General features: G+C 33.9%; 1 pseudogene; it reads left to right on the forward strand.

Moving 5' to 3' along the window:
• The first annotated feature begins 4,366 nt into the window (after positions 1-4,366).
• LOC145260110 (U2 spliceosomal RNA) lies at positions 4,367-4,499 on the forward strand (annotated as a pseudogene).
• The last annotated feature ends 3,211 nt before the right edge of the window (positions 4,500-7,710 follow it).

The following is a 7,710-nucleotide window of genomic DNA, read 5'->3' on the forward strand; positions in this document are numbered from 1 at the left end:
AGATAGATAGATAGATAGATAGATAGATAGATAGATAGATAGACAGATAGATAAATAGATAGACAGACAGATAGATAGACAGATAGATAGATATACAGACAGACAGACAGACAGACAGACAGATAGATAGATAGATAGATAGACAGCTAGACAGATAGATAGACAGATAGATAGATTGATAGATAGATAGACAGATAGATAGATAGATAGATAGATAGATAGATTGATAGATAGATAGACAGATAGACAGACAGACAGATAGATAGATAGATAGATAGATAGATAGATAGATAGATAGACAGACAGATAGATAGATAGATAGATAGATAGATAGATTGATAGATAGATAGACAGATAGATAGATAGATAGATAGATAGATAGTAGACAGATAGATAGATAGATAGATAGATAGATAGATAGATTGATTGATAGATAGATAGATAGATAGATATACAGACAGACAGACAGATAGATAGATTGATAGATAGATAGATAGATAGATATACAGACAGACAGACAGACAGATAGATAGACAGATAGATAGATAGATAGATAGATAGATAGATAGATAGACAGATAGATAGATAGATAGGTAGATAGATAGATAGATAGATAAACAGACAGACAGACAGACAGATAGATAGATAGATAGATAGATAGATAGATAGACAGATAGATAGATAGATAGATATACAGACAGATAGACAGACAGACAGATAGATAGATAGATAGATAGATAGATAGATAGATAGATAGACAAACAGACAGACAGACAGATAGATAGATAGATAGATAGATAGATAGATAGATAGATAGATTGACAGACAGATCGATAGACAGACAGACAGATAGATAGATTGATAGATAGATAGATAGATATTCTGCTAGTTCATATCAATTCCTCTACTACGTGTCTGAGAATTCGTTTTTTTGTATATTTTTGTTTTTTGTTGTTTTTTTTCAATTTTATTTCACATGTCTTTGCTTTTTTTTTTTAGAAATTTCTACGAACCTCAAGAAGGAAATCTTATGCAAGAAACTCGAAATACGTGAAATGAAGAATGTTTGACTTAATTAAAATTGTTTAATTAACGCAAAAAAAAATATTTCGTCGTTAAACTTAAATTTAATTATTTACTTTATGGCAGAGGCTTAAGCGAGTCACTCGTATCGAATGCACAGCTTCTTGCTTTGCACGGCTAACTCATTCGTGATTTGTTTTAAATTAAAGAAAGGAACACAGACACACACACACACACACACACACACACACACACACACACACACACACACACACATATATATATGCATACATACATACATACATGTGTATGTATTTATGAAATTAAAAATTTCATGTCAATATTTTCAGTAATTACTTCGACAATGCTCAATACGTAAGTACAGCTAGGTAGTAAGTTTTGAAAATATATATGGCAATTAATTACAATTTTTATCGCCAGGAGACAATTCTGTGTAGCTTAAATTCCATATATATAATCTGTGTAGCTTAATTGCCATATAAAATCCTCACAAGAATGAAACACATAAAATATTATGTAGCTAAATTGCCATATATTTTTTCAAAACTTACTATATATATATATATATATATATATATATATATATATATATATATATATATGTATGTATGTATGTATGTATGTATTAGTCCTCGCGCGAAAGAGCAGGACACAAAATGTTTTAAATAATAATAATAATAGAATATCAATAACAAAGACTTTCGCTGGCGAGGACTACTATTGAGCGTAATCAGTTATACAGGCCTTTTGAAATTTTAGTCTCTATTTTTCTCGTTATCTACTGTATATTTGTTAATGAAACCCATATGAAATATGTTCCTTATAAAATTGTAAAGATTTTCTATGCTGAAAGAAGTTTTTAAAAATTTAATCTAAAAAAGTTATTTTAAAGATTTTGTTAAAAAAAACTTCAGATTTTCTCATTATTCAGACATGTATGACAAAGAGGGAGTTGCAAAAAAGAGTTGTGGCGTGAGGAGAAGTACAAACTGAAACAGAGAGAATATTCAGACTTGTAATAATACAAAAAGGTGGTTGCAAAATGAGTTGTGGTGTGAGGAGAAATACAAACTGAAATAGAGAGTAGATGAGTTTTTATAAATACATGCAAAAACACATTCATTTTTTAAATCCAAATTAATAAATTAAATAAAATATAATCCTAAAAAGATACGATACAAGTTAGAAAAGCATTTCATCCACGGCATGAAAATTGTTAAACAAAATGTTTTTACTATAGGCTTTAAAAATAAAGGTACAAGATTCAATTTGAAATTTATTTATCTTCAAAGTGCCCTTTTATACATTTTACAAAGTAAGGTATAAAATTTTTATACCTTAAACACTTATAACAATATTCTGTGGATCTATATTAAAAAACCTTGTTAAACTTTGTAACATATTTCCATTCTACGGAGGTCAGGCGCGAACGAACACTCCATAATTTTATTATACGATATTTCTTCAAACTGAAACATAATTATCAAAGTATACTTACGCAGATAGATATGAAAAGTCTTTATTAAAGTTTGTGCATATTTCCATTCTATTGAGGCCAGGCACGAACGCAGACCCCACAATTTTATTATACCATCCCTATTTAAGTTAAAACATACTTATCAAAGTATTATTATGTACACCTATATAAAAAAAAAACTTGTAAACGTTTTCTTTTAATTTTAAAATTTTTTATTTCCATACTTTGTGGACCAGGCGCGTACGCAGACCCCACAATTTTAATGAATCACCGTTCTGCCAGATCAAACATACCCATTCCTGATCCTCGATACATCTTCTATCATTATATGTAATCAGTTTTTTAAAATAGTCACCCATATAGTAGCCTATTCATTACCAGATACACACACACAGACGGCCAGCTTTACATTATACAGGGTGTCCGTAAAGTTACTATACAGTCCTCACACATCCTGACGATCTGTTCGCAAAACTGAGACCTGCGATCAGGATCCTCCCCCTTCCAAAGTTAGCTTGCGTGGCATGCTTGATTAACTAAACCTCTAAATAAAAAATTATATATTAACTATTAATACAAATATAATACAATAAAACAATAAGACTGTATAGTAACTTTACGGACACCCTGTATATATATATATATATATATATATATATATATATATATATATATATATATATATATATATATATGCTGGCGTGTCTGGAGGATCCATCCTGCGTCCAACTCTTTACCTTATCTTAATCGATGATCTTCGAAATCATATTCTAAGTTCATTCGTCGAAACATGCACAGAGGATACTACGATCTATGGCAACACTTCAAAGGTCAGCAACGACAAAGATCTCTCTACTCAGACCTGGAGCATGTGGTGAATGGGGTAAAAAGTGGCTGGTTAATTTTAATGCATCAAAAAGCAATATTTAATCTTTTCACCATAAACGCTCTGATCCTAATTAATATGAATAGCTCTCGTCTAAAAAGAAAAAAAAAAGCCTCCCTGTTTTGTGACAAACTTCTGGGTCTGACTTTTTTACTCTTGGCCTGAAATAAAAGACTAACATCAAATCTGTTGCCAATGTCGCTGGTAAAATTGTTGCGTCATTTTAACGCTCCAGGAGGTATCTAACTCCCGACGCAATCATCTACATCTAGATACGTCCTAAAATGGAGTATTGTTGCCATATATGGATAGGACATGCTCGGAGCACTTTATCCTGCTTTGACAAAGTTTAAAACCGACTTCGTAATCTAGTAGATGATGCCCTTTTTTTCTTCTCTGCAACCTTTTCCCCTACAAAAGAGACGTTGCAAGCCCGCCTCTGTTCTACTGTTATTTTCATGGTAAGTGTTCATTTGAGCTTCAATCTATGGTCCTCCCTTTCTAAACTTTCACAAAAAACACTCATCTAACTACAACCACTATCAACAATGTCACCCACTCTCTATCTGTGCCTAAATCTAAACGTAAATTCCTTGAACAAAGCCTCTTTCTTAAAACTGTCAGCTTGTGAAACTTTGTTCCGCTGGCCTGCTTTCCAGTTGACTACAACATGGTCTATGGTCGTCTTCAAGTCCAATGTAAACAAGTTCTTGTTTAGCCGCCTTGATAATCCATTTCTCTACCATTTCAACCACTTACTATTAATAAGCTGTTATCTCAGTGACTACCGTACACGCATTGACCCTTATCCTCGAGTAGCTTTGGAGCCTTGATAAGAGGTGATAAAAATAAAAAAAAATATAAAAGTAAATATAAGGATGAAATATACCCGGGTTCTACCAATTAATATAAAATAAATTCTGCTTCTTTTTTTTTAATGTTTGTTTGTATTGTTTTATTTGGATTCTTGGCCTTTTGGTCAAGATCAAAGTGTAGTATCTGTTCTTCAGATGCTGCACTTCCATTTCTTGTTCTCTTTCGGTGGAGGAGAAATCCTTCACGACTGAGACAATTTTTATTTTTGTACCTTTTCTCCACGTTAAAAAAACGACCCTGTTGTCTAACTTTGTCCCGTGGGGAGGCATAGTAAATAGGTACAATTGTAGTCGATGTTTACACATCGACGTACAAAATCAAAATGTATAAACGCGTTTGTACGCATGTCGTCTGCGCATACACTATTCTGGATAAAAACAAATAATCATATTTTTGACCAATCAGAAAACTTTCTGGATTTATTTGAAATGGTCTTTCTGGGAGATACCTAACCCCTTTTAAAAAACAGTTTTTTTGTTTTTTTTCTTTCTTTCAGTGGGACCCAGAATCTGCGGATCGGTGTCGCTGTGCGCCCTGCTTGGGTGCAACAGTGCAACACCTCTCTCTATCCCCACACACAAACATTATCGAACACGCAAGCACACACAAAACTCATCGACAATGGCGTATGTCAGTCTGTTAAACTTTATTCATTTATCCGCAAATCTTATCACTGAAATATCTTATTAACATAAAAACAACAAAAAAAAAAGCAATGACTCTTACAAACAACTTTCAATGAATTCTAATTTATTTAATTATGCTGAGAAGTTTTGAATATGATTTTCCTGGCCCCTTAAACTCACGGCTCTTAATTAATCGATCCAGACTTCTTCTAATGTCTCAGCTAATGAACTCCCTTGTTTTTACAAGAACTCTAAAGTATTCACGAACATTTTGTTTTTCCGATTACTTTAAATGTTGATTTTAAACATGAATTACCTCTTTTTGTGATTATATGCCTTCTTAACTAATTATTTTGTTTTGTTTCCTGTATAACAATGTCTCTAGTTTTTCCCAAATTTAAATATAAAAACTGCAAATCTTTTTCACTGAAAATATTTCCCTAAAATACTTCTTCTGTTACAAAACACACGAAATTGGCGTAAACACTTACCTAAAACTGGTGATACAAACTCCATACTATCTTAATATTTCTTATTGGTCCTCCCCCCCCCCCCCGACAAAAGGAGGGTGGACCTGTAAATTCAGCCTTGTCCGTTCGTCCGTTCGTCGGTCCGCACTTTTCTCAATAACTACGCCTTGGAAGTTTTAGAAATTTTGCACAAACATTAAACATATGAGTAAAAAAAAAAGTAACAGAACGAATTTTCAGGGAAAACTCCCGTTCCTCCCCCCCCCCCCCCCAGGGATGCCTGTCGGGTTAAAATGGTTAAAATTGACACTTTTGTGCTTATTAAAAAAAATTGATGCTTTGGATTTTTATAAAACTTTCTGAAAAGTTGTAAATAAGTGATTTATATATATATATATATATAATGCGAAGCTCGCGATTTGTTTACAAACAAACGTTTGAGCCCTCTACGAGTAGCGGACGAATGTTTATTTAAATAATCGTTCGGATAGGTTAATTTCGGCCACCGATTCCGTAGTCATGTGGGTAGGACTGCCGACTGTCATCACGACGGTTCTAGGTTCGATCCTCGGCTTGGGAGAGGTGTTAGTCTAGCGGCACTGATGAGTTGTGATACAACGAAACAGGTCTGTATGTCGATGACTAAAATATATTTTATAAAGCTCCCCTCTTTGGTAGAGCACTCTTGTAAATTATCTTACTCGCTGCTTAATTTAGCTGAAATAATGCGAAGCTCGCGATTTGTTTACAAACAAACGTTTGAGCCCTCTACGAGTAGCGGACGAATGTTTATTTAAATAATCGTTCGGATAGGTTAATTTCGGCCACCGATTCCGTAGTCATGTGGGTAGGACTGCCGACTGTCATCACGACGGTTCTAGGTTCGATCCTCGGCTTGGGAGAGGTGTTAGTCTAGCGGCACTGATGAGTTGTGATACAACGAAACAGGTCTGTATGTCGATGACTAAAATATATTTTATAAAGCTCCCCTCTTTGGTAGAGCACTCTTGTAAATTATCTTACTCGCTGCTTAATTTAGCTGAAATAATGCGAAGCTCGCGATTTGTTTACAAACAAACGTTTGAGCCCTCTACGAGTAGCGGACGAATGTTTATTTAAATAATCGTTCGGATAGGTTAATTTCGGCCACCGATTCCGTAGTCATGTGGGTAGGACTGCCGACTGTCATCACGACGGTTCTAGGTTCGATCCTCGGCTTGGGAGAGGTGTTAGTCTAGCGGCACTGATGAGTTGTGATACAACGAAACAGGTCTGTATGTCGATGACTAAAATATATTTTATATATATATATATATATATATATATATATATATATAACTACTTCATTTACTCACATAAAATTAATATACGAAAGTATAGATTTATGCGTAAACTTTTAGTATTTACTTTAAAAGTGCTCAATACGTAGGTAGAGCTAGTTAGTAATTTATAAAATATATAAACGCCGAATATTCAGTGTAGCTTAATCGCCATATATATTTTAGAAATTACTATATATATATATATATATATATATATTGTCTATTCTTCGCGATAACTCCTGGGTGCGTCACAGGGGCTTTTTTAGGGTTAATTTTTTATTTTTGGGGACTATTTTACCATATTTGTCCAAAATTTTCTCTATATGTCTATTTAGCAGTTTTGCATGGTGCTGAACTCAAATTTAAATATGTTAAAGCCTTGGGGAATTTGGGGGCTAAATGGGAGGGGGGCAAATGATGGACATAGTCATTTCTTTTATTTTTCATAGTGCAGAACTCAAAGTTAAGGCCTAAAATGCACCGTTTGTTAATTTCCACCAGGATTTGACGTCCCTTGGGGAGTTTGGGGGCTAAAAGGAGGGGGGTGCTGAACTTAGTCATTTTTTTTATGCCTCGTTTACTGTGCACTCTTCATGCTTCTGCATGCTTCACTTGTTTCTTTCAATGTTCAACTGTTTTATTTCGAGATCTAAAATTTGATTTTCGTTTTGAACATTTACGAAAAACAGCTTGGCTATTATCTATAATATAAATCTTACCTGTCTGTTTAAATGTATGTATGTATGTATGTATGTATGTATGTATGTATGTCTGACTTAGACTTTTGACAGAGGCGAAGGATTTTCACGAGATTGGTATCATTTTGAAGCTGAACCCTTCGGACGACAAATATCGAAAAATTGGCCAAAAACACTAACTCCTTCACCCTCAATTGAGCAGTTTTCTACAGGGGAGGGTCGATTTTTTTTTTTTTTTTCGCAGTCATTTTTTGCAAGTCATTCAACCCTCGCGTTCACGACGTCGCTCAAAACCCGTTATTTCGCCCGCC

The sequence above is a fragment of the Euprymna scolopes genome, chromosome 35 (genome assembly GCF_053919585.1).
Source record: "Euprymna scolopes isolate OS-2025 chromosome 35, ASM5391958v1, whole genome shotgun sequence".
Taxonomy (NCBI): Eukaryota; Metazoa; Mollusca; class Cephalopoda; order Sepiida; family Sepiolidae; genus Euprymna; species Euprymna scolopes.